An 8,165-nucleotide genomic window follows, 5' to 3' on the forward strand; every position below is an offset into this window, starting at 1 on the left:
CTAAACATGATTTTGTTTTCGGATCTCATTAATTTTGATCTTAAGATGGTGAAATGCTAACCCCGCTCACTTATGTTAAGTTCACCAAATCCTACGCTTCTCGCGCCAGATCTCTCCCGTACCGAACGGGAATCCTTGTACACTACAGGTAAGTGGGGAGAGGACGTTTGGCCTTGTTTCAAGGCATTTTTTCGCATTCATTTAAATATATCTAGTCTAGTCATGCCATCATGAATATGCTATGTAGATTAGTCATCCTCACATTGTTATGCATGTGTGTTATGTTACTTTCTAAATGCCAAGTGATGAGATGCTTATGTGATGAATATTGACATCATTGTGCATAATGCATTAATAGACTAGATGTCGTAGTCGGCTTGAAAATGAGTGTATTGATGGCCCATGGTATGGGACGCGATGGCACTATGTAATCGTACTATTGTCATATAGGAGCATACGGTTTAGGATTTTCACCATCCCATGCTACGACCCTTCCCAACAGGGGTTAAGGTGTTGGGTTACCATTTGGGGGGAAGCAGTGGTCGCGGTTGTCGGGTCACTGTGGCGGTTAGACATAACGCCCGGTGGGTCATTAGGGCTGTCGGCAACCCCAGTGGTATATTCAAGAGGGCCAATCGTACTGCTTTTAAATTGCTGGAGTCAGCACCTTTAATTTCAGTCATTTACTTTTCTGTTGAGAGCCGGTGGTCGGCATGTTTTTATTTTTCGAGTACTCACGGTGGGCCTTCTCCGACAGCCCTATGGGCGTATCGCGGGATGGAGTTCGCAACTCATACCTGGAGTATACGCGCACTGTGGTTGTAGTAGCACTAAACCAAAGACTTAGTAATGTTGCTTAGGTGGATGTGATTTAAAATGTATTGCATAGCATGTAGTGCATATGATTGTGTTTTGCTGTGTGGACTGCTGTGTGGTCCATCTTACCACTTGCTGAGCTAGTGAGCTCATCCCACGTGTACACTCCTTTTTAGATGATTTTGCAGGTCATACATCTGAGGAGCACGGGGTGGGTCCCACAGTCGAGTTCCCCGAAGAAGACTGGTGGGCCCCTGAGGAGTTAGAGCACGGCACAGATTGCCCATGCGAGAGTTGTGCTGCGTGACCGCAGTTCTGATACCGAGCTGGGCTCCACTTTTGAGGCCGAGCTGAGCTTTACCATGTGAGCTGGGCTCAAACCTTGATGCCGAGCTGAGCTCTAGCCTTGATACCGAGCTGATCTGTATACTCTGATTTTTTATGGTTTCCTTTATGTACTTGATATGCGAATTGTACTTTTATTGTGTAAATATCATGCCTTCGGGCCCACATGTATATAACTATTGTATCACAATTCGGGTATTAAGTATTATGGAAATATTCACAGGTAAACCTAGTCTTCCGCTGATCTGATAAGATTTTATTAGTTATGTGTATGCTGTGGTGGAATACAGTATCAGATGATCCTGGCAGGTTTGGATTAACCGGTGTTAACCCGGTCACTGGCCCAGTTCAGTGTGAATGGGGTGTGACAAGTAGAGTAACCTCGCCACCTCCAATGGCATATCAAAAGAATGTCCTGGTAGAAGGGCCCTTGCCATAACCTTCACAAATTTAGACCGATGTAGGAGTTACCCCAGGAGAAGGAGGGCAACACAATCGACACACTTAATAGTCTCACCAACGACCTTCATCCTAGATGACCCACCCGATTGTGGAAGAGCAAATCCAGAATCTGCAGTTGTAGCTATTAGCAACCAACAGTCTGGTGCAGGACTTCATATGCTAGTTCGGCTCGGTGTTTCCTATACCCAGCACAGTCTCTGCTCAGCTACCTAGGCGAGTTCCGTGAATTGCCTGATAACAGTGTGGCCCCTCAATCGACAGTAAGGTGGGGGTTTGTTAGGACATCACGTACGATTCACTTGGTGCCACCTCGATCTCCCATTGAGAGACATCAATAAGGGCCTTCACCTACTCAGAACGAGAGGGCACATCATTCAACTTGCAATTAGAGTCCTGAGAGAGGAGATGCCCATAGATCCCCACCCAGGGCAGAGGAATGCCAGAACTCCCCTCACAGCCCAGCTAGGGGCGAGCATCAGCACCGGTAGGACCAACCTGATAGACACCAGGATCAAGGAAGAAGCCCTAGACGAGCTGAAACCAAATGCCGTTCCTCAGGCAACTGAGCCGAGGAGAGAAGGGACGACCTGGAATGGCGTCTCCAGCGTCTTACTAAAAGGATCGAGGGAATATAGAGGCAGAGACACCTGGCTGACATAATGGTGACCCCAGCCCATAAATGCACTATTCGATGAATTGATAGAGGTTGAGCTGCCCCCAAATTTCGTAGTGCCTGTCTTTAACACATACGATAGCACCACGGACCCTATGATCATCTCTTGTACTATAGTTCATCCATGACAGTCTATGGGAGATCAGACATAACTCTCTGTTGAGCTTTCTTAACCTCACTGAAGGGGTCCACACTGGTGTGGATGTCGAACTTGAGGCCCGATCCATCCACAGCTATAAAGAACTGACGAGAGCATTCCTCACACTCTTCCAAGCTAGCATGAAGCAGAAGCAAACCTCATAGAATGTGATGAATATGAGACAGAGGTCCAGGGAGACTATATGGGATTTCCTTGCCCGATTTACCAAGGCGACACTGGAAGTGAAAAAGCTACCAGGAGTAGCGTATAGCACATTATGCAATAGGATTACATACCTTAATTTGATCCGATCTCTGGCCCTCGACTTGCTAGATACAACGCCCGAGCTGCTAAGAAGGTGCAACCAGTATGCCAACATGGAAGAGGTCCTAGCCGCCAAGGGAATAACTGACAAGAATGAGCTACCAGAGAGAAAGGAAAAGACCCCCAAGGCCTAAGAATGACTCCTGTGAGCCGAGGAAGAACACGACAAATCGGCCGCTTGACACAGTTGAACCTGAACTGTATGAGCTACAGCACTAACATCTCATGGAGCGAGGATGAACAAACCATGGAACTAGCCGCGACAATATTCAAAGAATCAACTGTGGCCTATTCCTGAACATCTGAACAAGGTTATCGGCGTGATGATCACCCTATCGATAACAATGAGACCAAGCAGAGCAGAATGAATGGGCAAAGGTGAGAACCATGGTCTAGAATGGGATAATCATTCCATCGAAGAAGAAAGGCAGACCCGAACTGGTCGGCATAAGAAGATCTCATTCACTATAAAAGGATGAGTCAACCCCGATGGTCGACAAAAGAATACCTCATTCGCGAGGAAAGAAAGGTTACCTCATACTGGTCGAGACAAGAACATTTCATCCACGAACTAAGGTACCTTAAGCCCTTATGCAGCATGCAAGCCTGAGCCCCGGTTCGGCACCTCAAGACCTTACACATTAAGGCACACAAGCCGAGCTCTAGCTTGACACCTCAAGCCCGTACGCATTAAGGCATGCAAGCTCGAGCCCTTACCCAACACGTTAAGACCTTATGCATTAAGGCACACAAGTCGGAGCCCCGGTTCGGCACCTCAAGACCTTACGCATTAAGGCATACAAGCCCGAGCCCCTACTCGGCACCTCAAGACCTTACACATTAAGGCATGCAAGCCCGAGCCTTGGATCGGCACCTCAAGCCCTTATGCTTTAAGGCATGCAAGCCCAAGCCCCAGTTCGGCACCTCACAAGCTTGAGCTCTAGCTCAGCACCTCAAGCCCTTAAACATTAAGGCATGTAAGCCTGAGCCCCGGTTCGACACCTCATAAGCTGAAGCTCCAGCTCGGCACCTGATGAGCACATTTATGTGTGAAATCTAGGGTAGTAAAACATGCATTTTACATATTTAGAATGGAGCTACCTTGGGTTTTACTCTCTTTTTGCAGGTTTTATATTTTTAAAGCCTTAAGGACTATCTGGCGCTATATCTTCAATTTTACACGTAAAGAGATCCTATTTCTTTTCATGATTACGAAGAGAACAAAATTTTGAGCAAGATGGACGTGTTCAATTAAAAGTACACATTCGTTTGGTCACCCGTACAAATGATTATTCTTTTTGGGCCAGAAAAAGAATAATGGATCAAAACTGAACTGAGATGCAGAACCAGCCCGTTTGCAATTGTCCCAGAGGTACAAGAAATACTCCAAATGCCAACAAGGATCGATGGACCACATCCTTAAGTGATTAAAGATTTGTTTTTGATAACAACAACTACCTAGCGTAGTTGGTGAGCTATGGTGTACAAAATTCCCTTGCTCACCAAGAGGTCTCAAGTTCGAATCTTATGGTTGTTTTTTTTTAGAGAATTTTGTTGAAGATTTTCTGCTTTTCACTCACTTAAAGCACTAAGGGCATGGAGGGGATTTCCACATCAAATTAGAAGCAAGCAAAATCGTGGAAGGGTTCAAGAAGAGAAGAAAAAAAAAAGGAAAGAAAAAAAAAGAGAAATAAAGATTGTCCAAATCTTCTCTCTCCTCCACATCATCACCCACCAAAAGATTGTCCAAATCACATAAAGCAAGAAGAAAATCGTCCCTTGGAGGGAGAAAAAGAAGAAAAATAAATTAGAAAAAAAAAGAAAGAAAATAAGCAAACAAATTATAGGAAAATTCTCAAAGTTTATTTCTCTCTTCTCTCTCCTCCACCTTAGCACTTTTGGTCTCAAAAGATCTCACAATCAATTGTGGGTTTCTCTCTTTTAGGAAAGAGAAAATTGTTACCCTACCTTCCCATTCCCTATAAATACAACTCATGTAAGAGGAGGGGAGATAATTCATTCTTCTTCTAGTTTTTTTTAGTTGCTCTCTCTTTCTCTTGCTCTCTCTTTAGTTTTAGTTCTTCTTTATCTTTTCTTCAATCACTTTTGTAATAGTTTTTTTTTATTTCAATTAATGCAAGCACTCTTTTATTCTTATTCAGCCTTTTTATGTTTATGATTTATGCAATTGAGTTGTAATTTTTTAAGTTATAGTTCTAGGCTTAGATCTAGGTGACAAGATCACGAGCCGTGGAGCAATTTTTTTTCAAGTTCAAGCATTGATTCAAGTAAGTAGGCTCTTTCAGTAGTCTTCTCTTCCCCCTCTCATTCCCTCTTCTGACTACCATTTCTTTCTTAATTTAGGATTTTTATTTTCAGTCATTACATTATTGCTATCCCTTTCCCCCAAGGTTCATGGCTAGTGTATGTGTTGGCTTTGCCCCTTCTAGCCATAGAACCATAAATTTATTGTTTTTATTTTAATTGTCTCCCTTTCCCTAAAGCCAAGTAGAGAAACCCTTGTAAGAGTGACTCTCTGGTGAAGTAGGGAATCTCATATTATGATGCATCCCTCAGGCTAAGTAGAGAAACCTACTTGTGAGTCTCTCTCTAGCTTTATCCCCTTTCGTTTACTTTATTTTTATTTCAGCATTTTTTTCCTTTATTTATTTATTTATTTTTAATTGCGTGGGTTGTTTATTTTCAGTTATTTATTTATTTAATTTTAACTGTGTGGCTTGCGTCTTTAAATTCTTAGATGACGAATGGTTAGGACTTTATTTTAGATATATATGTTTAGGACGGTAATTAGAATTAAATCACAACCATTAATCGGTTCACTTTCGTATTATTAAAAGAAATAAAAAAAAATAAAGTAGCTGCTCTCCCTATGTTCGACCCATAGCTACACTGATCTGTACGCTTGCGGTTACATTTTAAATCTCAAAAAAGTTTTTGGCGTCGTTGCCGAGGAGACAGTTTCATGTTATTTTTCACTTTCTTTTGGTAAATCGGAGTGCTTTTTTTGCTTTGTTTTATATTTTTCCTTTTCTTTTGTTGAATTCCTGAGAAGAACAACTTGAAATAATAGTTGTATCAGTGGAGGCCGCCATGCCTCACAGTATGATAAAGACAGGTTTCGCCCTGTAGTAGTACCTCAGAAATTGACCTGAGCAACCCTAGATCCCTGCCGGTAAGTTCCCAAAAAACTAAAAAAATCAAAAAAATCATTAAAAAAAAAAGGTTTTGCTATCCATTCTTTTGTGCTAGTCTTACTTTAGTTGCGGGTATTTTTCTATTGCATGAGTGTTAGGTGGGTACGTAATACTAAGAATCGGTTAGAAAGAAGAGATCCAACAAATAGTGACCCTATACGTTTACTCTCTTTAAAATCCTTCAATATGGGAGACCAACAGTAAAACCCTTCCCCTAAATCTCTGAAAGATAGGTTCTACCCTGCTAGAACAGCCCAACCTTCCTACATAGTTCTGCCACAAGCCCAGGGCAATAATTTTGAACTCAAATCTCAATACATCACTATGTTACTCCACTTCCATGGGTTGACCTCTGAGGATGCATACCTATTTCTAAGGGAATTTAAAGAGGTATGTGTTTTAATTAAGATCCAACAGCTTTCTGATGATGCTGTTAAGCTTAGGTTTATCACTTTTGCGTTGAAAGACTAAGCTAAGAAGTGGTTGTATGGATTACCCACAAATTCCATAACCTCATGGGAACAGTTCACAGTTATCTTTCTTAAGAAGTTTTTCCCAACTCACAAGACCAATAAGCTTAGAAGTGATATCCTTAAGTTTAGGCAAAAGCCTAGTAAGTCATTTTCCAAACTTATGGAGAGATTCAAGGATCTACTCCAAGAATGCCCTCACTATGGCCTAGACCTATGGCATTTATGTCAAATAATTTATGAGGGTATTGATTACCCAACTAAACAAATGATAGAGTCTATGTGCCCTGAAGGATTCACATCCTTTACAGATGAAGGAAAGGCATGGGAATTCTTACTTGACTTAGCTGACAAAACCCGTGAGTGGGAATCAACCTAAGAGAGTGAAAGAATCATAGGAGGACAAGGATATTTTGTGGATGGGATAGTAGCCAAGGAAACCCATTTGGAAAGCCTAATCAAGAGGATTGAGGCTATTGTTCCTAGAGAGCCATCATCAGTCAATTTGGTTAAGATTTGTGCTTGGTGCCAGTCTCCTGGACATGTCATAGAAGAATGCCCTAACACCTCTGGGGGCACTTCTAATGATAGTGTTAATGTCTTATACCAGAATAATCCATATAGTAACACCTACAATCCAGGATAGAGAAATCACCCAAATTTCTCTTCGAATCAGGGCAACCAAGCAGGACCTTCCAATTTCTATAATCAAGGTCAACCTGGACCCCAAAGGCCTCCCTTTGCACAATAATCTTTTTCCCAAAATACTTTTCCTAGGTCAAATGTAAGACCTCAGGCGAGTTTTTCTAGGGCCCCTCTCCTATCATCTTATCAGCAACCCCCTGGGTTTACCAACACTGGAGAGGCAGGTAGAATAAGTGACTTGGAAAAAAATATGGCCCTCCTTATGACAAACCATCAAAATCTTATGAGAGAACTTACCCAAGTTGTCTCAATTATGCGTGAGAGGGAGAAATGAACTTTACCTAGTCAACCATAGCCTAACCTTAGGCATCATCAGCCTATTAGTTCACAAGGACCAACTAATGCACCACTAAATATAGTACAAGGTCAGACCCAACAAGGGCCCTCTAACCAATGCAATGTTGTTTATGCCCTTAGGAGTGGTAGAGAGTACCAACAGAGTGTTTCTAAATCTTCACCATCTATTACTCCTGTTAACTCTTCTTCAGTTGAGGACACAAGTGTGCCTCTTGTTCTAGGTTCATCTGATGAACCTAAAGATTTTTTTGAAACTAAAGATGATTTGGTTGAGGAAACCAAAAATGATTCTTCTGAACAGGGGCAAATCCCTAACAGTCCTTATGTTCATTTTGTCCCATTTCCTAATCGCTTGGTAAACAAAAAGAAGACTGCTTCCATGGATAAAATTTTAGAAGTCTTCAAAAAGGTAGAAGTGAACATCCCTCTTTTGGATGCCATATCCCAGATCCCCGCCTATGCAAAGGTACTAAAAGATTTGTGTACTCACAAACGTATCACTAGTGTGCCCAAAAAGGCGTTATTGGCAAGTAACATTAGTTCCATAATTACTCAGCCTATAGCAGCCAAGTATAAGGATCCAGGGAGCCCTACCATATCTTGTGTCATAGGCAATACCTATATTGAGCATGTCTTACTTGACCTTGGCACAAGTGTGAATCTTTTACCTTACTATGTGTACAAGCATCTAGGATTAGGAGAATTGAAAGCCACTGGAA

The 8,165-nt window shown here is 42.1% G+C and overlaps 1 non-coding gene across 1 annotated transcript; it reads right to left on the bottom strand.

Annotated features, from left to right (window-relative positions):
* Positions 1 to 6,547: 6,547 nt before the first annotated feature.
* Positions 6,548 to 6,654, bottom strand: LOC122062199. The gene has a single exon (XR_006134828.1). It is a non-coding gene; the product is annotated as a small nucleolar RNA R71 (small nucleolar RNA).
* Positions 6,655 to 8,165: the final 1,511 nt, after the last annotated feature.

The sequence above is a fragment of the Macadamia integrifolia genome, chromosome 14 (genome assembly GCF_013358625.1).
Source record: "Macadamia integrifolia cultivar HAES 741 chromosome 14, SCU_Mint_v3, whole genome shotgun sequence".
Classification (NCBI taxonomy): Eukaryota; Viridiplantae; Streptophyta; class Magnoliopsida; order Proteales; family Proteaceae; genus Macadamia; species Macadamia integrifolia.